The sequence below is a fragment of the Amblyraja radiata genome, chromosome 7, assembly GCF_010909765.2.
Source record: "Amblyraja radiata isolate CabotCenter1 chromosome 7, sAmbRad1.1.pri, whole genome shotgun sequence".
NCBI lineage: Eukaryota > Metazoa > Chordata > Chondrichthyes > Rajiformes > Rajidae > Amblyraja > Amblyraja radiata.
The window spans coordinates 71,099,712-71,125,217 of NC_045962.1; the positions used below are offsets into that span (position 1 = coordinate 71,099,712).

Sequence of the window (25,506 nt, forward strand, 5' to 3'; positions counted from 1 at the left end):
AGAGGGAGAGTGAGAGTGAGATGAGAAGTGAGAGGGAGAGGGGAGTGGAGGGATACGGAGAGGTGAGTTAGTTTATAGGCGCTGTCTTTTCGCTTCGCTTTTCTTTTCTCGTTCTCTTCTCTTTCTCTCTCTCTCTCTCTCTCTCTCTCTCTCTCTCTCTCTCCTCTCTCTCTCTCTCGTCTCCTTCTCTCTCTCTCTCTCTCTCTCTCTCGCTTCTTTCTCTTTCTCTTTTTCTCTTCTTTCCTTTTCTCTTTCTTTTCGCTCTTCTGGTTCTTTTGGTTTTTTCTAGTGGTGCGTTGTCCTAGAGAGAGTTTCAGAAGCAACACCGGAGTCTCTATTCAATTGACATCACACTGCTCTTGGAGTTATGCTTCAGCTAGTTAAAGGTATTGGGAAAACTGCAGAGTTAAGATTGTTTATTGTCATGTACACCAGGGCACAACAATGACATTTTCACTTGCTGCAGCCTTACAGGCATATTAATTCAATAACAGGTCAAATACATACGCAATAAATTATCAGTTATTCTGGCTGTCCCAGTCCGTGATGGTGCAAGCCAGAGTAAGCAGTTCAACCTTGGCACAAATGCTATAGTACTTTAGTGATGGTTGTGGTTAGGGTTGTTGAATGTGCCTCAAGTGCCTGAATGTTGATGGGAAGAGTTGGAAACAAAGAAAGGCAGATACTGGATAATACACAAAAGGACTCAAAATGCTGGAGTATCTCAGTAGGTCAGGCAGCATCACACTAGACCATGTTCTCCAGAGGTGCAGCCTGAGCTGCTGAGTTACTCCAGCACTCTGTGTCCTTTTGATGGGAAGAAGCTGTTCTTGAACCTGGAGATAACATTTCTTAGGACCCTGTACCATTGGTAGCAGCGGGATGACAGCATGGCCATGATGATGGGCTTTTGATGATATTGCCTTCTTGAAGTAGTACTAGTTGTAGACATCTTTGATGAGGAGGAGATTAATACTCACCATGGACCATGCAAAGTCCACACTTTTTACAGCTGCCTTCGTTCTTGAAGGTTCAAATTACTGAACTAGGCCAGATGCAATCAGTCACTATGCTCTTCAGCATACTCCTGCAGAAATCCAATTGAGTATTCAACAACATGCCAAACCTCCTCAAACTTGAGGAAGTAGAGGCATCAGTGAGCTCTCATTGTAATTGCATCAATGTGGTGCACCAAGGACAGATTATCAAAAACAAATCACTGTTCAAAGACAGATAGTTTTATTATTGAGTAATGGAATCAAGAGATATGGGGGCCAAGGCAGAAAAGTGAACAGGGTAAGCTGGATCACAAGCTCACTGAATAATGAAGCTAGCTTTAAGGGGCCAAATAGCCTACTTGTGTTCCAATTTATTATATTCCAATAATGGACCGGCCACTCGTGATTTAATTGACTAGGCCTCGTATCCCTGAAGTTTAGAATGTAACATATATACAATGACAATTTTTTCCTCCAGTGGAGAAGAATAGTACCAAGCAGTTACAGGTAACAAAATAAGAGAGTTTTTTGAAATTCTGAATCCTGGAGGGCCGTAGACCCCCAGTGATTGAATAGATTCCAATCCGAAATCCATAAGATTTCTGGATATAAAAAGGAAACATGGGAAAAGGTAAGGAATTTGAAGTTATGTAACAAATCATTCACGATCGTGTTGAATGGCAGAGGAAGCTCGAGGGGCCCATTCCTCATTCATTTCTTACAATTCAGTTATTGTCATACAATGAAAGCGATTGCATCTATATTTAAGAGGGAGTTAGATGTGGCCCTTGTGGCTAAGGGGATCAGAGGGTATGGAGAGAAGGCAGGTACGGGATACTGAGTTGGATGATCAGCCATGATCATATTGAATGGCGGTGCAGGCTCGAAGGGCCGAATGGCCTACTCCTGCACCTAATTTCTATGTTTCTATATCTATCTATATATCTATCTATCTTCTATATTACTAAAACTCTGATCTTGACCGCTTTTGGCCTACTGTGCTGCGATTTCCAAGAGAACGCCGCCACCTACGGCCGTCATTTTTGCCCACCTCGATCAGAGCCCACGTCTGCCTTCCTGGACCAGAGTATTTTTCCCATCGATGAAAAAGCAGAGAGAAATTAATGTTTAAAAAAAATTCACCATTCTCTCTGCTGCCCCTGCTGGAGGGAGGGGGAGGGACTATAAAACCAGGAAGTGGTGTGCCTCAATCAGTCTCTGCAATATGGAGGTCACTCTGAGCTCTGAATGACACTGAACAAATGTCTACACAGCTGTGAGTACCCTTAATGTGGTTTGAAAATGAAAATATGGTTAGTTTGAAGTAAAAAAGCACTGCCTGCAAATGGTTGTTTGGGGGGTTTGGGTTGAAGTAAAAAGGCATTCTCTCTCTCTCCCCACCTCTCTCTCTCCCTATCCCTCTCTCTTTCTCTCTCTCCCTCCCTCTTCTCTCCCCATCCCCCCTCTCCCCCCCCCACTCTCCTCTCTCCCCCCCCTCTCCTCTCCCCTCCCCCCCCTCTCCTCTCCCACCCCCTCTCTCCTCTCCACCCCTCTCTCCTCTCCCACCCCTCTCTCCTCTCCGCCCACCCTCTCCTCTCCCCCCCCCCCTCCTCTCATGAAAATATGGTTAGTTTGAAGTAAAAAAGCACTGCCTGCAAATGATTGTGTGGGGGGTTTGGGTTGAAGTAAAAAGGCACTCTCTCCCCACCTCTCTCTCTCTCCCTATCCCTCTCTCTTTCTCTCTCCCCCCGTCTTTCCCTTTCTCTCTCTCTCTCTCTCCACATCTCTCCCCATCCCCCCCTCTCCTCTCCCCCCCCCTCCTCTCTCCCCCCCCTCCTCCCCATCTCTCTCCTCTCCCCCACCTCTCCTCTCCCCCCCCCCTCTCTCCTCTCCCCCCCCCCCCCTCTCATGAAAATATGGTTAGTTTGAAGTAAAAAAGCACTGCCTGCAAATGGTTGTTTGGGGGGTTTGGGTTGAAGTAAAAAGGCACTCTCTCTCCCTATCCCTCTCTCTTTCTCTCTCTCTCCCCCCGTCTCTCTCTCTCCCCACCCCCCCTCCTCTCCCCCCCCCCCCTCTCTCCACTCCCCCCTCTCCTCTCTCCCCTCCCCCCCCTCCTCTGCCCCCCCCTCTCCCCTCTTTTCTCCCCCTCCTCCCCCCCCCCACCGTCCCTCCCCTAAACCCCCCTCCCCTCCACACACCCCTACCCCCTTCCCTCCCTGCTCCCCCTCCCCTCACCTCACCCCCTCTCAGCACCTCCTCACTCTCACTCTCTCCTCCCCCACCTTTCCCCCCTCCCTCTTCTCCTCCTCTCCACCCCCCCTCTCCCTCTTGCCCCCCTCTCTGTCCCTTCTCTCTCTCTCTGTCCCTTCTCTCTCTGCCCTCACACTCTACCCCCGCCCCCCCCCCCCCCCCTCTCTAGATGTGACTGCAAGTTGGGGGCTATGCGTCAGTAGATATGATGGTTATGGGGTAAAAGGAGCAAATTAATAATATTAATATAATATCAAGGGGGGTAATTAGCGTGAGTGCGGGGGGGGGGGGTGATAGTTAGTGTGTGTGTGACGCAGCATGCCGCCTCCCCCCCCCACAGCCACATGTTGGGGGAACAGACCCAAAGGGTCTGCACTTGGTCTAGTACATAACTAAAACTCCAATCTTCTTATCTTCCGGTTTGGTAGTCTTTCCATTTGCGCAAAAACGGTTTGCGATAGCGCTACAATTTTTCACCAGTTCACTCTCCATTCTCCTGTGCTGCGAGTGCACCAAGTTCCGTTCCGATCGGTTGAATGTCGTAAAAGTTACCGATGTTTAAAAATCTTAAAAAACGCGCATGCGCAGATCGATCTCTTCTCCTGTCATCCAGCGCCGCGCGGATTAGTCTCTTCCCCTGTCACTCCACGGGACGGTCCACCCCTTTCTGCGCCATTTACTGGAGCTGAGGATGGCCAGCAGAGATTTCCAACCAGACTTTCGGAGTGACCCAAAGCTGCCCAGCCCACGCCTCAAGCAGCAGCCTTGCCCTCTGAAGCCCAGCGTCGGAGACCCGACCCAGCACAGCGTGGGAGACCCAGCACAGCCCAGAGTCGGAGATATCGTCAAACGCCCAACGCCTGTTGTGAGTCCCCATTGCATCGCCAATTCCAGCCACTACCCCCTCTGGTCCCCCTCGCTGGCACCTCCATCCCTCCTCCATGATGCCCCTCTCTCCCCCATCTTTTCTCCGAGCTCACTCCCCCCCCCGCCCACACACACCTCTCCCCCGCCCACACCCCTCTCCCCCACAAACCCACCCTCACCCCCCACACACACCCACCCCCCCGCCACACACCCTCCCCTCCCACCCCAAACCCTCCAACCTCACACCCTCCCCGCCACAGACCACACTTCCCTCCACCCCACCCACGTGAAGAGGAGGGTGAAGGAGTGCTTGGGGATGAGGTGAAATGTGCTGTGCTTGGGCAGTTAGGGGCTATGGGTGAGTGGTGGAATATTGCATTGGGGGAACGTGCGAGTGGTGGAATATTGCGTTGGGGAATGGGTTGCATTGGGGGACGAGGCCTCCCGTGTGACTGGGACCCAACGGATCTCACTTAGTCTTGATCAAAACTAAAGCTCTGGTCAACTATTTCATTCTATCCTGCATTTTTTTTGTTCCGCTAAAATTATATATATAGGGGGGTTTCACGGCAGTCGGGTCACGACCCATGACCCGTACTGTTGCTACGCTACTCCAAATGGAGTACACGCGATGAACTGCAGGTAGGCACTTACCATTGTTTCCAGCGTAGCGGGCCCGTTAAAACCCGCTGAAATTGTCCATTTTTGCGCTGTAAATAATTATGGAAATCGGGATACGCGTGTGAGACATTTAGCTTACTTCAGAATTCCAAAAGTGAGGAGAAATGACGGTAGATAGAAGCGAGAGCTGAAGGGGGGGACAACAGCCAGAGTGCTTGGCGAACATTGGCCGTTTGCACACTGCATTTCATCAACAGAAAGGCATTATTTGTGTTTTTTCTTGATTCCTTTGGCATCTAAAAAGTTTCAGAAGTGATAAATCTGTCTGTAATTTTTTTAAATCGCCCATGGTTCCCAAGTGGGTTTTTACATACAAAATGAAAACGCATCTGAAGAAAAATTTACAGCCAGATTTATCACTTCTGAGAATTTTTAGATACCAAAGGAATCAAGATAAAACACAAATAATGCCTTACTGTTGATGAAATGCAGTGAGCAAACGCGATAATTTCCAATATTTTCAATTCCGATATCTGCACGGCCAATGTTTACCAAGCACTTTCGCTGCTGTAGTCCCTTCAGTTCTCGCTTCTCTATACCTTCATTTCGCTTCACTTTTGAAATTCTAAAGTTGGGTACATGTCTCTCACACTTACCCCGACTTCCACGATTTTTTTTCAACGCAAAAATTCAACATTCTGGCGGTTTTTAACAGGTAGGAAAGTACGCGTTTCTTGTATTAATAACATATACCGGAAGTGACGGATGTCCTCCAGATGGATCGAGCGGCTCCGTGCGTCAAGCCCTATGACCCAGTGACCTTACGTGCAACCCCCTATTGACTGCACAAAGTAACGGCGAATTTCAGAGTTGAACCGTTATTCTACCCGATCTAGTATCTTTGATTCTACCCAACACTCCTTCATTAATCAGCTGCAACACCACTCGCTCCGCAATTTTTTAATCGGTACTAGCAGAAGCAGAAATATTCCGACCGGCTTTCACAATGTAACACAAACCGCTGGGAGACGAATCCTCCAAAGCTGCAACATCAGTTGGGTACATGGGCCTTTCATTCACTTGAACGAATCAGACTCCGATGGCCCTCCATGTATTTTGGAGAGATTTAAAGACAAGACCCACAACTGCGACTTGCTCGGCGTTCATCCGACCTCTGCTCTGTGGACCAGGCTCGCATGGAAAACCCCAAAATGCTGGAGTAACTCAGCGGGACAGGCAGCATCAAACTGCCGCTGAGCTACCCCAACATTTGTGTCTATCTTCGATGTAAACCAGCATCTATAATTCCTTCCTACACATTTCGCATGGAAAAGGTCGGCAAGCACCTGTGTCTTCGGTCATCACATTCCTCCTCCACCTACAAATCAATGGGAAGCCCGGCCTCGTGTGTCTGGCGAGCTCACTGACGTGAAGCACAAGCAGCAGCTCCAGGAAACCCTCCAGATGAGACAAAGCACCTTAAACACAGTCTCCGTTTGAAGGGGTTTCCACCCGAAATGTCACCCATTCGTTCTCTCCAGAGATGGTGTCTGACCCGGCATGTTACTCCAGCATGTAGTGTCAATCTTCGGTGTAAACTACAATCTGCAGTTCCTTCCCACACGTCTCCATTTGACTCTTTTCCCTCGCCCCCTTTATTGAGAAATACATTTTACTCGCAGATAACCCACAATTCCCAACGGGTGCTCTGAGAAAAGATTCGCAAAACACTCGGGTTGTTTCTTTAAAATATAAGGTTTAAAACAAACAAAAAATAAAATCGAGATCCGTCCATCCTACCTCAGGCAGGCCCGACCGTCGCTCAGGTAACCGAGACGTAGATGTTATAGCCCCGCCCCCCTTTCCCCTCTGACCCCTGCCACCTCCCTCAGCTCGTACGTCACTCGTTAGCAACCTCCTCCCCCCCCTCTCCCTCACCCCCGGAGCATTTTGGGTAATCTCCGTCTTGGGACATGCGCAGTTCACTGGGTATTTTCAGCTGCAGGTTTTTTTTCCTCTCTCTCGCTCTCTCTTGCCCCTGTCCCTCTCTCTGTGCCTCTGTGTTAAAGCTTCCACAAAAGTCTCCAGAAATAAAGCGGCCGTTTCCCTCTTTTATTGTTGTGATCTCGCATTCCCGGCCGGATACATCCCGAGCGTCTGAAAAACTTCCTGGATACCTCCCTTAACAACCAGCCGACCTCCCGGGCCTGGCCAGCAGCCTTTTAAGTGCCATTTCAACCCTTTATTACCCTTTGTTTTTGACTCTTTTTTAAAAAAAAGAGAAAGACTCGGAGAGGAGGAAGTTGAAGGTAAGTGTTTGCAAAGCCATTCCAGCCTCCCTTTTAATTAAAATATCTTCTTTTTTTTTAATGAAGTGTATTTTTTACTGCAATATATAAATATTTCTCAGTGTTAAAATGCACTCTTATTGGAGTTGGGTTTTGGAGGGTTTTGTTTTGTATTTTGGAGAGGAAGAACGTTCCTGTTTTTTGAAAATGGGGTTTAATCTGGTTTAAAGGCTTCTATTTATCCGCCCCCTCTTTGCTGCTACTGCTGCTGCTGATGATGATGATGCTACGTTGCAGGCCACGGCCATGCGTGACTGCTGTTTACAACAGTCCAACTTCAGATCTTGTAGGTATCAGCCCCGCAACATTTAAGAACGTTTGTTCCATCTCGATGAAAATGTATTTGCAATTGAAATATTTGGAGATGACTTGCGATAGATTCTGAGTATATTATGCAGTCTTTTTTATCTCAATGTGTTTAAATTGTTAATCGCCTGGTAGTCAATATTGAGTCGTTTTTGCTCTTTCATATTTTACATATTTATAGGCCCAGCAGGATGTGGATTGTCATCCACAGAAGGTGATGTCAAAAGAAACAAGGTGTTCAAGGATTTAAGTGTTGATGAGTTTTATTCTCTCACCTTGGTATCATTTTTAATAAAATTAAGTGACATTTAGGTTTATGACTATCCAAATGCACAGTATCTTAAAGTTGATGCCAAATGTATGGATACATTAAAAACTTGTATTCTATCCATTGTTAAATACCTGTTTTTTCCCCCTAAAAATGTTTATACAAATTGGAAGAGGTGGGAGCTCAGGCGTAGGTTGAGTTTACAAGTTAAGCATATGGCAGCAAGTAATTTAATACTCAGTTTGCTGTTTCCATTTAATGTTTCATGCTTCCATTTTGCTTTGTAGCTATAAAAAAAATCCACTCATGTTGCTGGAGAAGTTGTTAAAAATATGAAATATTTGAGTGTATGGGGCTATTATCCAAAGTCAAGGATCTGTATCTTTGTAGGCTTCTGTTGAGCTAAATTCTACAACTGCGTTGTATTGTTATGGTTTATATTTAGCGTTTGTGTTTTTAATGATTCTCAATACCTGATGTATTCCTCTTGTGTGGTGGGCATTGTGCTATTTTAGGAGGGGGAGGGGTGGCTTAGACAGAATGCTTTTTTTGATGCTTGGAACCAAATGAATATATGGTAGATATTATAACGATGTTTGAATCAGTTAAATGTGCACTATTGAAAGGCTGTTTGAATAGGTTACATTTGCATTATCGACAGACTCTTGACAATCATTTTGTTCGTCTTACTGAGGGAACCAAAACACTAAATCTGTTATTTAGCCATCTTGGTGTTCTCCAAGTAACCCCATGTTCAGTATCTTAATGTGTAGTGTGGTCTTAATTTGTTGACCAGCTGCTGTTATTTAGGTGGCTTATCAGTTCCCCTACATATGAGGATCTGTCAATTTTATTTTTGTCAATCTGGACTTGCATTTATAGAGTTGGGCAACTGGATGATATGTGCTTTGTGTATCTGAGGTGAGCATATTGGACCTAAGGAAGCCCTTCAGGTTCCAAACAAATTTCTCAATAGTCTGATATGGCAGTTCCTTAATTTGACTTCTTGAATTGCATCTGGATGCATTGATATGTTGAAAACATACTGTTCTCTTCTTAAATTTGAGAGTTGGGCACTATAGGAAAAATTGATATTATTGATCAACCTGATTATATACCAAAATGTTACTCTTTGTTTTTTTTTAATTCATTTCAATTCAAATAAGTTGGCCAAGTAGCATTCTTTAATATAGCAATATACCTGTCATTTACTATTCTCCGAGGAGTCTCATTTCACTGTGACTGTGTTTTCATATTTAAAGAACTTATTGACCAACCTTCAAACTCTACCCATGGTGATTAAATCCTAAAATATATGCACTGTTCCAGAAATGCTTTGCAGAATCATTTTCATTTTTGGAATCATAAATATTTCTAAAGATTTGTGCAATATTAAAGCATTTTATTTTTTAAGTGCTATATATGCCTCGGCAAGAGGGAGGGGATGAGGAGAATGCTAAGAAAGTGCTGCTCTTGTAGCTTTTAATGCATGTAGAGTGCTCGTTATCTGTATGCTATTCAAACATTTATTGTTTACACATTTTCACAAATTAAAATTTTGTTAAATTTTTTTTTTAACTTGGTTTGGCATGGTATTGTTACTTTACATTAATTATGAGCAACATTTGATATAGGATACAATGATCTTGAAAATCTATCTTTAGATTATATAGCTACTTAACAGAATTGAGGGATATGGGGAGAAAGCAGGGTGGGATAATGATTTTGGATGATCGGCCATGACCATATTGAATGGCGTTGCTGGCTCAAAGGGCCAAATGGCCTACTTCTGCACCTATTTTCTATGTTTAACTTTGACTGACTTGAATAGGATTCTCTCCACTCTAAAATTTGTTTTTTATGGTCATCAGCCCCAAGAAACTAGTATGTTTTATTTGAGAAATTAGTTTAACACATTTTTATTGAAGTAATTGACGTGCAGTAGATGTGGTCCAACCACTTTAATGCCACGGCCAATAAAGCACACCAATACCTCCACTTCCTCAGAAGGCTAAGGAAATTCAGCTTGTCACCAATGACTCTTACCAATTTCTACGCATGCATCAGAGAAAGCATCCTATCCAGATGCATTGCAATTTTGTATGGCAACTGCAAGGAGTTGTAAACCCAACCCAGTCCATCACACAATCCAACCTGCACCCCCACTCCCCTTTCGAATCCATCTATACTTCTCCCTGCCTTGGGAAAGCAGCTGACCTAATCAAGGGCCCCTTGTATTCTGGATATTCTGTCCCATCAGGCAGATGATACAAACGTTTGTAACTGCATGCCAACAAATTCGAGAACAGCTTCTTCCCTGCTGTTATCAGACTACTGAACGTACCTCTAAAATGCTAAGGATGAATTCACGATATTCAAATCTACCTCAATGTGGCTCTTGCACATTTTTTTAAATCTGTACTTTCTTTGTGACGGTCACACTATATTCTGCACTTTATTTATGTTCTCTTTTGCACTTCCTGATGTACTCGTATGCTATGATTTGCTTAGATAACGTACATTACAAAAACATTTCCACTATCTGCGTTGCAAAATGGTTTGCAATTTACAGACATTCTTACTGCTTCAGCTGTTTATGGATGTAAACTAAAATTGTATGTTGCCATTTGTGAAAAAGAAAAAAATATCTTATTTGATCAGTTTGCATGGTTGGGTATTTTAAAATGGCTTCAATTTGATAACCTCTAAATTTGTGAATGTCTTCAAATGTCTTGGCAATATTGTGAATTGGATGTCTGTGTTGAGAATTTTCACGTTCCCAGAGATTTGTGCAGCAAGGAGTCCTTTCCTAGAAACAAAAGATAACTCCAGAAACCAGTATCACAGCAACAACTTATTATGTTCCAAAATGCCAAATATTTCACCTTGTTCAAAAGGGAACTGCAGATGCTGGAATATCGAAGGTACACAAACTTGCTGGAGGAACTCAGCGGGTGCAGCAGCATCTATGGAGCGAAGGAAATAGGCGACGTTTCGGGCCGAAACCCTTCTTCAGACTGATGGGGGGTGGGGAAAGAAAGAAGGAAAAAGGGAGGAGGAGGAGCCCGAGGGCGGGCGGATAGGAGGGTGGGAGGAGACAGCTAGAGGGTGAAGGAAGGGGAGGGGACAGCACAGGCTAGCCAAATTGGGGGAACTCAATGTTGATGCCATAAGGGCGCAAGGACCCCAGACGGAATATGAGGTGCTGTTCCTCCAATTTCCGCTGTTGCTCACTCTGGCAATGGAGGAGACCCAGGACAGAGAGGTCGGATTGGGAATGGGAGGGGGAGTTGAAGTGCTGAGCCACCGGGAGGTCAAGTAGGTTCACCTGCTTGGCATAAGTAGACAGAGTTGCTTGGCATGAGTAGATAAACTTGTTCTGTAAAGTAACAGTTTCTGTTTGGAGAGGCTTTCCCCAAACAAAACTGAGAAGCAAGAACCAATCGCAAAAGGTTACCTGAACTCTGAAACAGTTCTGGCTTGAGCTCAAACAAAACCTATTCCAAATTCAATTAGTGTACATAAAATTACACAATTCTCTTGAAACTAATGTGAAAAAATGGGTGACTATGTTAACAAGGGTAATTGTTTTTAGAAGTTAATGGTAAGCTTCTTACTTTTGATTAGTGACAAACTCTTCCCAAATTATGCCTAGAACATCAAAAATTGCCACAATTGCCAGTACATTCTTCAGTGTATTAATCCATTATGGGTCAGGTTTTTGGACCAAAGTATTTCATGGTGCAAAGCACGCGGGTGGCCTCTGAAACACTCATGCTTTTTGTAGGAATTAATCAATGTATTGATATTTTGTCAGAAAACAATTATGTTGTGCAGAAAATATGAGTGTATTCAAATGTTTGTTGAGGCCACCTAAACAAATGGAAATTAATAGCGTTGAAATAAAACCCAACTTGCAATGAGAACAGTGAACGCTGGTTATCTTCTTTGTTGAGGAATCTGTTGAACAGAAATATGCTTTAAAATGTTGCATTGAACTTGTGGTCAGATTTTGTTTTAATTACCTGCTCCAAAGGTAAGCCATATCCATTTCTGTGTAATATGCTTTATAGTTTTTTTTCTCCAAAAAGTTGGTGATTATTGTACACGGTCAGGGGATTTTCATTTAGAAACTTTTCAGGATCGTCACAATGAATGAAAAGTTTTTTTTGGCTTAATGATCCAGGGACTGCATGGAACAGGGATTGGTTTAAACTCCTGTTCCCATATAAATGTGAGATATCTAGAAATAGAATTCAATGTATTTTAGCAAAGATCAGCATTTTAATTATATAAAATTAACTTCAGATTTTTTGTGTTGTCTTGGTGCGGATACATTCATTTGAAATAAACTGAATAATTTTGCTCTTTGGTGAAGAAAGAATTGGACTTGATACTCTTCTCGAGTGTTCTGGTTGCTATTTTTTAATTTTATAATGAAAATTATGGCAAGAAAGACTTGATGTATTGTGTAATCTAAATACGAATCATTGTGATAGAGAAGCAAACCTTAGTCGGGAAATCTGAAACATAACGCAGGAAATGCTGGAATTAATTGGGTCAGCATTCGTGCAGGGAATCAGTTGGGTGTTTGGAAACAAGTTGTAGATCAAGCATGTATTAAGCTGCATGATGGGCTATAGGGAACAAAGGGAATGTCTGAGAGGTCAGATACCAAGAAATTAATTGAGAGGCAATGAGAAATTCAGGATCACCCTTGCTGCCTACAGCAAGCATTTCTTTTGTTCTCTCCACCCCATTCTATGCGATGCAACTTAAACTGCTGTGTGATTTCTCACTTTCTCGCTCCAAAGAAGGTCGGCGGCCTGAAACACTGTCTCCACAGATACTATCCGATCTATGAGTGTTTTTGGCATTTTATTTACTGCACTGAAGGAGCATTTGCAGCCCATTAAGCCTGTTCCAGCCCAGAAAGGGCTGTTTGGATTAATTCTACCATCTAGATCTTAATTGGTAGTCTGTAAGTTAAATCATATGAAATCTTTATCAGGGTACTTTTCTTAACTGATGAGATTTTCTGCCTCTACCATCTTAAGGAGTGAATTCCAGAAGCTTCAACCACAGGGCTAAGTGCTGGGTTAAGTTATTGGTACATATAAATTATTTGCACTTGTGGTCTCTACATTTCATGCATTTGTGAGGAGGCAAATAAGTTGAAGGGACCACACAATAAGTTATAGAGCGCTAAACATGTAGAAACCCAAGGTGTTAGAACATATCCACAGATTTCTGATGGCAACAAATATAGACAGCTGTGGTAAAAAGGCATGCATGATATTTACTTTTTTTGCCCAATGAATAGGATGCAAGGAATTCGAGGTCCTGTTAAAGTTTTCAAAAATTAGTTGAGTCACAACTAGAGTACAGCTTGAAGTTTTCATCACCATATTCAGGGCTCTCACTTAACTTTTATTCCCTGTTGCCAGCCGGGCAACCTTGGTAGCTTTTTAGGTTGTCAAATGACAGTTTAGGTGGTCATTTAAGACGGTTTACATGACGCGTGCGATAATGTGCTCGGAAAAAGTGCATAGTTACCAGTCGGAATTATGCTCATTGAAGCATTCACATATTATTTCTGCTTCAAATAAAGTCACAAACTAAACATATTCACCAATCAAGACATGATATATACCACAATGACATGCAGCAAAATTATAATACAGTATCTCAACTCTTTACACATTGCAATTAATGCAATTTCTGTTAGTTCTTTCCACTTCCAAACAAAAATGTGGTTGGATTATTCAGCGTATGATCAACCTGTGTCAATAAATCCTGGACCATGGTAACATATATGTTTAACCATGCACACTACAGATTGATGCAAGCATGTTTTCTGTGAAGGACCGAAAATTAGCATGACATGGCCGTAGCATGGGTCGTTATTGCTATTGGTAGAGAAACACTCTCGCTTCTCACATAATTTATCCATAACAAAATATACAGGTTGCAAGGAAATTTCTAAAGTCATTTTATGATAACAGCTGTTAAAACCGACTATACCCATCTGACAGGTTAAACATTACACTAACTGACAAGAGATGGCCAAAGGACATAACTGCAGCAAATGTTCTTTTGGTAATATGTTTAAAGGTGTCAAAACGCCACCTTACCGGACATTCAGATTAGATGTACGTGTTGTGAACAGCAATGAAGATACCCAGTTTAGACGCTCCAGATTAAAAAAAAAAATATATTGATAAACGCTGTTTCCATCATTCCCACTTCAGAATTAACGTTAAAATTTCAACTGAAATATCTCCTGACCAAAATGGTGATGTATGTGACCAACTTCTCCCGTTGGGCAGGAGATAACAGAAGCTTCAAAGCATGTACCAGCAGATTCAGGAACAATAACAATGCTAATTCTTCATCTAAATCTTTTTATTCGACCATCCATTCTCTTCTGTTTCATGTTGTTTGTCCAACCTCCTCTTAATTCTACACTGTTCAATTTAATAATTCCCTGTAGTAGTGAATTCCACAATCTCACCGGTATTCTGGTACAAATATTTCTTCTGAATTCCAAATTGGTTTTCATCATTTTATAATGTTAAATTCTGATTATGCTTTTCCCCACATTTGGAAACATCCTGTGTGCCTTCTCATGTCGGAACACTTTTACTAATTTTAAAGACACTCCTTATCTGTGTTCCTATTGAAGATGCTCATTATTAGAGTCCTTTATTGGGACACTCCTTTAGAACCATAGAAAATAGGTGTAGGAGGAGGCCATTCGGCCCTTCGAGCCAGCACCCCCATTCATTGTGATCATGGCTGATCGTCCCCAATCAATAACCCGTGCCTGCCTTCTCCCCATATCCCTTGATTCCACTAGCCCCTAGAGCTCTATCTAACTCTCTTAAATCCATCCAGTGATTAGGCCTCCACTGCCCTCTGTGGCAGGGAATTCCACAAATTCACAACTCTCTGGGTAAAAATGTTTTTTCTCACCTCAGTCTTAAATGGCCTCCCCTTTGTTCTAAGACTGGCCCCTGGTTCTGGACTCGCCCAACATTGGGAACATTTTTCCTGCATCTAGCTTGTCCAGTCCTTTTATAATGTTATATGTTTCTATAAGATTCCCCCTCATCCTTCTAAACTCCAGTGAATACAAGCCTAGTCTTTTCAATCTTTCCTCATATGACAGTCCCGCCATCCCAGGGATCAATCTCGTGAACCTACGCTGCACTGCCTCAATCACAAGGATGTTCTTCCTCAAATTAGGAGACCAAAACTGTGCACAATACTCCAGATGTGGTCTTACCAGAGCCCTATACAACTGCAGAAGAACATTTCTACTCCTAAACTGAAATCCTCTTGTTATGAAGGCCAAAATTCCATTAGCTTTCTTCACTGCCTGTTCTATCTGCACGCCAACTTTCAGTGACTGGTGTACAAGGACACCCAGGTCTTGCTATACGTCCCCCATACCTAACCTAACCCCATTGAGATAATCTGCCCCCTTGTTTTTGCCGCTAAAGTGGGCAACCTCACATTTACCTATATTATACTGCATCTGCCACTGAATTATAGGGAAAGGTTGGGCAGGCTGGAATGAGCTGCGAGAGATTTTGATTGAGGCAGGTACTATAAGAAAATTTAAAAGATGCTTGGACAGTACATGGATAAAAATGATTTATAATGATATCGGCTAAACACAGGCAAATGTGAATAGCTTAGATGTGGTATTTTGATTGGCATGGCACCTTGGACCGAAGAGTGTGTTTCCGTGCTGAATTACTCTATGACTATCAATGATTATCATTTCTGCAGTATGTCTCTGCAGCTTTGGGAATTGTAGCTGTGATCGATGAGCTGGAATCTAAAATTCAAATGTTGCATCAGAGACGGGGAAAGTTGCTAAGATTTGTTTAGGGGACTTTCACACCCCTATGATTAAATACTGCAAAATTGGTCCATTAGGGGAATAAGGTGGCATAATTGCAATCCAGGCAAATCTGGGCACCATGAAGCTGCCATTGCATGAGTTTCAGTTGTTGCACATGACCAACTTTTTGCAGCAGTGTGGAAGAAAGTAGGAATTGTTGAGTAGATGACCATAACATTATGTTTATGTTTTGGTTGTTTACTTTCTCTCAGGCTGTCAATCGGGTCCCCCCTCTGCTTCAAGGAAAAATAGTCCAGCATATACAATCTGTCCTCATGAGTGAAACCAACCATCCTGTCCAGTGCCATCTTGACCTTCCTGTGGTGTGGCAATCAGAAATGCAATGATACTCTAGCTGTGGCGTATCCAACATTTTATAAATCTGCATGTTTACCATTTTGTTCTTGTACCCTATGCCCTAATGAAGATAAATATCCCATGTGCCTTTCTCACCACCTTATCAGTATGTACTTCAGCTTCAGGATCTCTGGACTTCTTCATCAAGGTTCCTCTATTATTACTCGCTATTTTTCATTGTGTATATTATGCCTTATTGGCCTTAAGTGCATAACTTTCCATTTATCAAGGTTAAATTGCTTTGCTCATTTAACCATTTAATCGGTATCAATATGTACTGTCAGCTTGTTCAAGAAGGAACTGCAGATGCTGGAAAATCGAAGAAGACACTTCAGTCTGAAGAAGTGTTTTGGCCCGAAACGTTCCCTATTTCCTTCGCTCCATAGATGCTGCTGCACCCGCTGAGTTTCTCCAGCATTTTTGTGTACTGTCAGCTTGTTGTGGTGCTTGATATTTTTTCCCCAGGGTCTATACACAGCATGATACTACATGATAGTAACCATCAGCATGAGGGCCATGCTAGGTACATCTTTTGCCCTTTTTGTGATTTGACATAATATTTCTACACAGTCCATTCATGGCCTCAAAGAAAATCTGAAAAATGGTATGGGCAGCTGTGACAGTACCGTCATCAGGTAAAGAGTAGAACTGCAACTTTGAGAGCACTTTAGACCTTATGGCTAAGTACGTTCTTGTAATTTTCACACAGAGAGTGGTAAGTCTCTGGAACTCTCTGCCACAGAAGGTAGTTGAGGCCAGTTCATTGGCTATATTTGAGTTGGATGATCAGCCATGATCATATTGAATGGCAGTGCAGGCTCGAAGGGCCGAATGGCTTACTCCTGCACCTATTTTCTATGTAATGGAGAGAATGCTGGTGCTGCAGTTATGTTTTATGCTTCACATTTGCGAGTGTTCCTTCCAATTCATGATGTTTGTGTACAATGTTCCCAGCATCTTAAGTAATCAGACCTGTTGGGAAAGATCACAAAGGGATGTTTGGACCAGAAATTGCAGTCTGCTCATCTGTTCCTTTTATGTATATCCTTGTATTTCTGTTATCAATTCTCTTGATCTCCTTTGCACCCATAATCTTTATCCATTTTTCTAAAAAGAAAACAGCTATAAGGTCCTAGGAGAAAGACAGTAGGACGGAGGAAATTGGAGCAGTCACTGGAAGTGTCTTGAGAGCAGTCAGGGTTACTGTTGAAGTACTGAAGTTACTGTCGTGTTTGAAGGTAGACAAATCTTCTGGGCCTGATCTGATATATCCAAGGACATTGTGGGAAACTAGAGAGGAAATTGCGGGAGCCCTGGTTGAAATTTACGAGTCGTCCTTTAATACAGGAGAGGTGCCGGAAGACTGGATGGTGGCAAATGTTCCTCTTTTCAAGAAGGGCTGCAGGGAAAATGCTGAGAACTGTAGGCCGGTGAGCTTAACATCTGTAGTTGGTAAGTTACTTTAGAGTATTCTGAGGGATAGGATATACAGGCATTTGGATGGGCAAGGGCTGATTAGGGATAGTCAGCATGGTTTTGTACGTGGGAGGTCGTGTCTCACAAATCTGATTGATTTGTTTTTTTGAAGACATGACCAAAAAGGTTGGTGAGGGCAGAGTGTAGATGTTGTGTACATGGATTTCAGTAAGGCGTTTGACAAGGTTCTGCATGGCAGGCTGCTCTGGAAGGTTAGATCGCATAGGATCCAAGGAGCGATAGCTGAATGGATAGCAAATTGGCTCCATGGAAGGAAGCGTAGGGTAATGGTGGAAGGTTGCTTCTCAGACTGGACGCCTATGACTAGTCGTGTGCCTCGGTTTGGTGCTGGTTCTGTTACTGTTTGTCATCTACATCAATGATTTGGAATCTTGCCCTTATGAGAACATAAGGGCAAGATTAGCAAGTTTGCTGATGATACAAAAGTTAGTGGTTTTGCACATAGCGAAGATGGTTGTGAACGATTGTAGCATGATCTGGATCGATTGGCCAGGTAGGTGGAGGAATGGTTCATGGAATTTAATACAGAGATGTGTGAGGTGTTACATTTTGGGATGTCGAACAAGGGAAGGACCTACACTGTAAATGGTAGGCTCTCTTGGTAGTGCTGTAGCGCAGAGGGATCTAGGAGTACAAGTGCATGGTTCCTTGATGGTCGAGTCGCAGGTAGATAAGGTGGTCAAAAAAGCTTTTGGCACTTTGGCCTTCATCAGTCAAAGTATTGTGTATAGAAGTTGGGAGGTCATGTTGCAGTTGTATAAGATGTTGGTGAGACTGCATTTAGAATATTGTGTTCAGTTCTGGGCATCATGTTATACGAAAGATATTGTCAAGCTTTAATGGTTCAGAAAAGATTTACGAGGATGTTGCCAGGACTAGAGGGTGTGAGCAATAGGGAGAGGTTGAGTAGGCTGGGTCTCTATTCCACGGAGCTCAGGAGGATGATGGGAGATCTTATAGAGGTATACAAAATCATGAGAGGAATAGATCGGGTAGATACACAGAGTAATTTGCCCAGAGTAGGGGAATTGAGGACCAGAGGACATAGGTTCATGGTGATGGGGAAAAGATTTAATTGGAGTCCGAGGGACAACTGTTTCACACATAGGGTGGTGGGTGTATGGAACAAGGTGCCAGAGGAGGTAGTTGAGGCTGGGACTATCCCATCATTTAAGAAACAGTTAGACAGGTACATGGATAGGACAGGTTTGGAGGGATATGGACCAAGCGCAGATAAGTGGGACTAGAGTAGCTGGGACATTGTTGGCCCATGTGGGCGAGTTGGGCCGAAGGACCTGTTCAACACTGTATCACTCTATGACTCTATATGCAGTACTGAAGTATGGTCAAATCAAGATTTGATAAGAATTCAGAATAACTTCCCCACTTTTTGATGGAGATAGACACAAAATGGTGGAGTAACTCAGCGGGTCAGGCAGCGTTTCTGGAGAAAAGGAAATGGTGACGCTTTGGGTTGAGACCCTTCTTCAGGGTGCTACTCTAGCAATAAGGACTCTATTCCTTGGAGTGCTGGAGGATGAGGGTTGATCTTATAGTAGTATATAAAATCATGAGAGGAATAGATCGGGGAGATGCACAAAGTCTCATGCCCAGAGTTGGGGAATCGAGGATCAGACGATATGTTTAAGGTGAAGGGGAATTGATTTAATAGGAATCTGAGGGGTAACGTTTTCTCACAAAGGGTGATGGGTGTATGGAACAAGAGGAGGTGGTTGAGGCAGGGACTATCCCAACATATGGGCTAAACACAGGCAGGTGGGATGAGTGCAGCTGGGACATGTTGGCCAGTGTGGGCAAGTTGGGCCGAAGGGTCTATTTTCACTCTGTATGATTCTATAATAAGCCCAATGTTTGATTTGTATTATTGATTCTGCTAACTTGGGACATAACATTGAGTGGTGTATTTGTAAAGCAAGATTCTTACTCTTTTTCCTCAACTGGGATCAAAACGTAAAGTGATGAATGACTTCCTTTTCTTCATACCAAAACGTACCATCTCATTTTTGCTATTATGTATTGGACGATTATTTACCTTTCAAATTTCTAAATCTGTCTGTAATTTTCTGTAAATAACTGCTCCATATTTCCACCCACACAACCAACCCCAAAGTCTGAAGAAGGGCCTCGACCCGAAACGTCACCCATTCCTTCTCTCCAGAAATGCTGCCTGTCCCGCTGAATTATTCCAGTTTGTGTCTATCCACATGTAGAGTATTGTGTTCAGTTTTGGGTCATGGGTCCCATCAATTACATTGTGGGCCAGTACTTCTGGGCTTACTTTTATTGCAAGTAGTTACCCCTTATTCCAAATTTCTGATATTAGCAGAAATCTCTTGTCACCTTAAAAAATACGCATATCAACATTTGGAAAGTGGTAATCTACAAGGCTGTGGACCAAAAACAGGGGGATGGGAAATGAGCTAGAAATTTCAAAGGTACTCTGACTTTCGAATTAACAATTTTTTTTTCAGGCACTATTGTATATTACAAGTCATTTCTATTAAAATTATGTTTTCCCAACTCTCCTCTAAGTTTACAAAGTCCTTAGAGCTGTGGCCCTTGGTTCTTAATGACACCTTGAAGAAAAAATCTTTCCGATTGACCCTTTCTACATTAATAACCATTTTGGGTGTAAAAAGTTTCACCGCATCCTCAATTATACTTTCCAACTATGTTCTCCACGTGTGACTAATCCTGGCATTCCTAAGTGTATCCCAGCACTGATAAATCTAGTATTTTGTACAGTTAAACTGTGACATTCCTCCATTCTATACCTCACCAAGGAGGTAACGAGGGTGATCGATGAGGGTGATAAGGTGGTAAATGTTGCCCACATTGATTTCAGTAAGACAGTTTAGTAAGTTAATAAAATCCTACTTAGTAGGCTGTTTCAGAAGATTAAGATACATGAGAGTCACATATCCAATGGATTCAGAACTGGCTTGCTCATTGGGGGTTGTGGTGAAAGGGTGTTATTCTGACTGGCGGTCTGTGACCAGGAATCTGTGCTAGGACCTTTGTTATTTGTGCTATATATAAATGACTGCACATAGATGTTGACTAATAAGATGGCAGACGACACCGAGAAAGCTGGAGATGCGGATGGTGAGAAAGGGTGTTGAAGTATACAGTGGGATATAGATTAGCTACAGAAATGGACGAAGAATGGCCAATGGAGCTTAATCCAAGCAAATATGAGGTATTACAATTTGGGAGGTCTAATGCAAGGAGAAAGTGTATGGTTGATTACAAGACCCTGAACAGCATTGATGTTTAGAGGGATCTGAGGGTCCAGGTCCATGGTTCCCTGAAAACGGCAATGCAAGTAGATTGTGGTAAGGAAAGCATATGGTATGATTGCCATCATTTGTCGGAATATTGAGTATAAGAGCCAGGAGGTCAAGATTGAATTGAATTGTCCTTTATTGACATTCAGACCTTTCGGTCTGAATGAAATTTTTGCAATCATACATATAATAATAAATATCAAAAACATACAATAAACACAAATTTTACATCCACCACAGTGAGTTCACCAGGCACCTCCTCACTGTGATGGAAGGCAAAAGTCTTAAAGTCTCTGTCTCTTGTGTGACTTTTTCAGCTCCGTGTGACTTTTGTTCGGCAGCATTTGGCAGATTGTGTGCAGTTCTGGTTGCTCCATTACAGGAACAACGTGGTGGCTTTAAAGAGGCTGCAGCAGAAGTTTACCAGAATGCTGCCTGTATTAGCAGCAAAGAGAGGTTTGACAAACCATTGGTTTTCTTTGGAATGCTAGAGTTTGAGGGGAGATCTGATGAAAGTATGTAAAATTGAGGTATCTAAATAATACAGAAATAAATAGAGGTATAAACAGTTAGAAATATAAGTAGCAATGTTACAAATTTTTGAGATTTTAAAAATCAAGCCTGCAATTTATCCCATCAGATAAAGCATAAAAATAAGTTTAATTTGACACCTAATTCACTTTCATATCTTCAGTATTAAAAATGTTATGGCCATTTTCATACTCTGAAATTAGCATCTTGTTCCCTATTGCTTTTCCATTGATTTAACTCAAAAGCTGTGATAGAGGACAGTCAAAAACTTAAAAATTAAGAGAACTGAATGAAAATTTCAGTTATCATAGATTGAAGCATTCTGAAACAAATATGAAACAATCTTACTTGGATGACCTGAAATTAAAGCATATAATTGGTTAGTTACCTAATTGTAGCTAATTACAAAATTTAATTACTAATCTAAACATCTATCCATTTCTTAAGAAAAGGTTAACATTTTTAAATAGCCTAAGTGTCCAAATAACATTCACACAAGAATTCACAATATAACATGATTTTTAAATCTCATTGTCATGAATTTATAGGCCAAATGGACGGAATTTAGTGTTTAATTCCCGTAAATTAATGGCCATTTAAATCATCTTGTGAGTGGGATATTGTGGAACGCGATCGATTTAAACCTTGCGGTTTGCGGTGAATTTAAACCCCATAAATATGTGTTTATTGTTGTTTTTTTTATTGTATTGTATTGTATGTATGACTGCTTCAATTTCGTTCAGACTTCGGTCTGAATGACAATAAAGGCTATCAAATCTAAGCTATCTAATCTAATAATATCAGCAGGAAAAACACTGCCGGTTCGTATGCGGCCTAAATCACCTTTTCGCAACGTAAAATTTGGATTAAAGTAATCCTAAGAAGAAAGTTTATATGTAAAATAAACGGCTTACCTTTATTGTCCCATACGGGAGATCCGTCCCGTTGTTGGCGTTGAAGGCGTTCGAAGTAACATTTTATTTTACTCCAGCAATTAAATTATCCAGCGATGTTTTTAAAAAACTTCATAGAACGGATGTTGGAATGATTTCTCTGCAGCAGCTGAGCAGCCTGAGAAAATCGACTCCGACAGGCAGGAGAAAACAACATTTTAATCCCGCCCCCCCCCCCCCCCTCTCAAAGGTGCCAAAATCGCGTACACGGCCAGTGGCAGAACTGCAGCGCCGCTGAAGGTAAGTTTTGTAACATACCTACCATAAGCCATGTTCCTGTGCTGCACTGTTCTGTTTTTTATATTATAATTGCATATTCACTGGTACCAGAACAATGACATTCTTACTTTCTACAGCTTTGCAAGCACATTAAATATCACAATGTGACAAATATACAATCATTTATCAGTTATATTTGGGAGACCAGCCCAGTGCAAATGCAGATTTGTATTAAAGTCTACAGTAGTTCTGAAGTGCTGAGGTAGATTTGGGTTGTATAGGATAGTTCAAGAGCCTGATGGTTGATGGGAAGAAGCTGTTCTTAAACTTAGAGGTAATGGTTCTCAGGCTCCTCTCCCATCTTTCCAATGGTAGGAATGGGATGAGAGCATGGCCAGGATGGTGTGGATCTTTGATATTGGCTCACTTTTTGAGGCACTGCTTCCTCTAGACCCCTTCAGTGGTGGGGAGGTTAATACCCTTGATGGGCCAGGCAATGTCTACCAGTTTATAGACAATAAGTGCAGGAGTATGCCATTCGGGCCTTCGAGCCAGCACCGCCATTCAATGTGATCATGTCTGATCATCCCCAATCAGTATTCTCCCCATATCCTCTGACTCCTTTATCTTTAAGAGCCCCATCTAGCTCTCTCTTGAAAGTATCCAGAGATCTGGCCTCCACCAGAGAATTCCACAGACTCACAACTCTCTGTGTAAAAAAAGTGTTTCATCATCTCTGTTCTAAATGACTTGCCCCTTATTCTTAAACTGTGGCCCCTGGTTCTGGACTCCGCCAACATCGGGAACATGTTTCCTGCCTCTAGCATGTCTAAACCCTTTAATCTTATATGTCTCAATAAGATATCCTCTCATCCTTCTAAATTCCAGAGTTTTTTTTTTGTGTTTATTTTGTTTTGGTTAGTCTAGTTTTTGGTTCTTAGTTTGTGTTTTGGGGGGGGGGGGGGGGGGTTGAAACGGGGGTTTGCAACGGGGGTTTGCAGTCTCTCCCTGCGGGGGAATGCGACTTTTTTGTCGTATTCCCCTTCTCTGCCTCCGTCTGCGCTGAGGCCTAATGGAGCTGACGACCTCGAGGCTCCGGAGGCAGAGCCCGTCAGGACTCGCCCTGAGCTCGCTCCCGTGAGGGTGGTCAGGCTCAGGGCTGGAACAGTGCTCCCGTGAGAGGTTGTGACGCTCCCGTGAGGGCGGCCAGCCCGAGGGTGGAACGAGGCTCCCGTCGGAGCGGCCGAGCTCGGGGAGGTGTGGCGCTCGCAGCCCGAGGGAGGTTCGGCGCCCATGTCGGGGCGGCCCGGCCCGAGGGAGAAGCGACGCCCAAGTCGGGGCGGCCCGGCCAGAGGGAGAAGCGACGCCCAAGTCGGGGCGGCCCGGCCGGGGGGAGAAGCGACGCCCAAGTCGGGGCGGCCCGGCCGGGGGGAGAAGCGACGCCCAAGTCGGGGTGGCCTGGCCGGGGGGAGAAGCGACGCCCAAGTCGGGGCGGCCCGGCCCGGGGGAGGTTCGGCGCCCATGTTGGGGTGGCCTGGCCGGGGGGAGAAGCGACGCCCAAGTCGGGGCGGCCCAGCCCGAGGAAGAAGCGACGCCCATGTCGGGGCGGCCCAGCCCGGGGGAGGTTCAGCGCCCATGTCGGGGGCGGCCCAGCCCGAGGCTGAAGACGGTACGGTACTCACGTGAGGGTGGCTGGGACGGTGTTCTGGCGGTGGTGGCCTGAGTCCGCGGGCCAACGGCTGCGTCTGCAGGACTGGTGGGCGGCAGCTTCGACCACCCCGGGCCGCGGTGTTTGAGCCGCGGGACTGATTTATAACATCGCCCGGGGGGTATCGCCACAGCGCAGAGGGAGAAGAGGAGGGAAGAGACTGCAGACCTAAGACGTTTGCCTCCATCACAGTGAGGAGATGCTGGGTGGACTCGCTGTGGTGGATGTTAATATGTGTTTATTGTTTTTATTGTATTATATGTATGACTGCTGCAATTTCATTCAGACCGGTCTGAATCACAATAAAGGCTATCTATCTATCTATCTATCTATCTATCTATCTATACAAGCCCAGCCGCTCCATTTTCTCAGCATATGACAGTCCCGCTGTCATGTAAACCTACGCTGCACTCCCTCAATAGCAAGAATGCTACAGCCGCCTTTTTTCTTGGGTGTTCAAATTGCTGAACCAGGCCGTGATGCAACTAGTCAGGATGGTCTTCGTACACCTGAAAAAGTTCAAGGGCGTACTCGTCCAGAGATATGAACACCTTGGAACATGTCTCGCTTCGCCCTGACAATGAGGCATGTACAAGGACCCGTGGCAATCTCTTCCATCGGCCTCCTGGATGCTACATGAAACTAAACTGTCTTGGGTTGCAGGCTGGTTATGTTACTGCAAGTAAGAATTTCAATGTTCCATTATCGGAACATATGACAATGAAAAATACTTGGAGTTATAATCAGCTCCTTAGTCTTGCTAAAGTTGAGAGCAAGATTTTTTCTGGCATCATTCAACCAGATTATTGATCTCCCTTCTGTACTCTGACTCATTGCTTCCTGTTATTCGTCCAACAGTTTGGTATATCTTTATGGAATTCTATTGCATTTCTTCAGCACTATTTTATTTTTTGAAATCTGTTGCTTCCTATTAATTTCTTACCTTAATTGAAGGTTGTGAATTTGTTTCCACTACGGATGAATAACTTGCCTCTAATTATCCTAGACACAAGGAGCTGCAGATACTGGTTTGCAAAAAAAGGGACAAATGCTGGAGGGGGGGTGTTTGGTCGATGGTTGACTAAAAGCCAGAGATGAAAAGACAAAAAAGTTGAAATAAGTAGAGAAGAGATATGAAATGTGAAACTTGAGGAAAGGAGTGGAATTGTGGGAGTAATGGGTGTGCATTCAGGTGGGGACAGGAAACATGGGGTGGAGAAGATTGGTGTGTATGTTGTCAATCACCTAAAATTCAAGATTTCGGTGTTCATATCTTTGGATCGTATACGTAAGATGCTCTTCTAGTTTGTATGTCGCCTCACTCTGGCAATGCAGGTGGCCCAGGGCAGAAAAGTCATTATGG

At 43.4% G+C, this 25,506-nt stretch overlaps 2 protein-coding genes across 7 annotated transcripts in view; one reads left to right on the forward strand and one right to left on the reverse strand.

Annotated features, from left to right (window-relative positions):
* Positions 1–6,597, reverse strand: part of orc4 (origin recognition complex subunit 4) — a 113,291-nt gene extending 106,694 nt beyond the window's left edge. The window contains exon 1 of one of the 3 annotated variants that reach the window (XM_033024715.1): positions 6,537–6,597. The gene's annotated coding sequence lies outside the window, so the exon portion shown is untranslated. Of the gene's footprint in view, positions 1–6,160; positions 6,339–6,412 lie in introns of those variants that run through there. The other 2 variants (XM_033024716.1, XM_033024717.1) reach the window with 2 other exon arrangements.
* A 110-nt stretch (positions 6,598–6,707) lies between these two features.
* The window catches only part of mbd5 (methyl-CpG binding domain protein 5), a 212,993-nt gene continuing 194,194 nt past the window's right edge, over positions 6,708–25,506 (forward strand). For 3 of the 4 annotated variants that reach the window (XM_033024719.1, XM_033024721.1, XM_033024723.1), the window contains exon 1: positions 6,718–7,045. The gene's annotated coding sequence lies outside the window, so the exon portion shown is untranslated. Of the gene's footprint in view, positions 7,046–25,506 lie in introns of all 4 variants that reach the window. The other variant, XM_033024722.1, reaches the window with a different exon arrangement.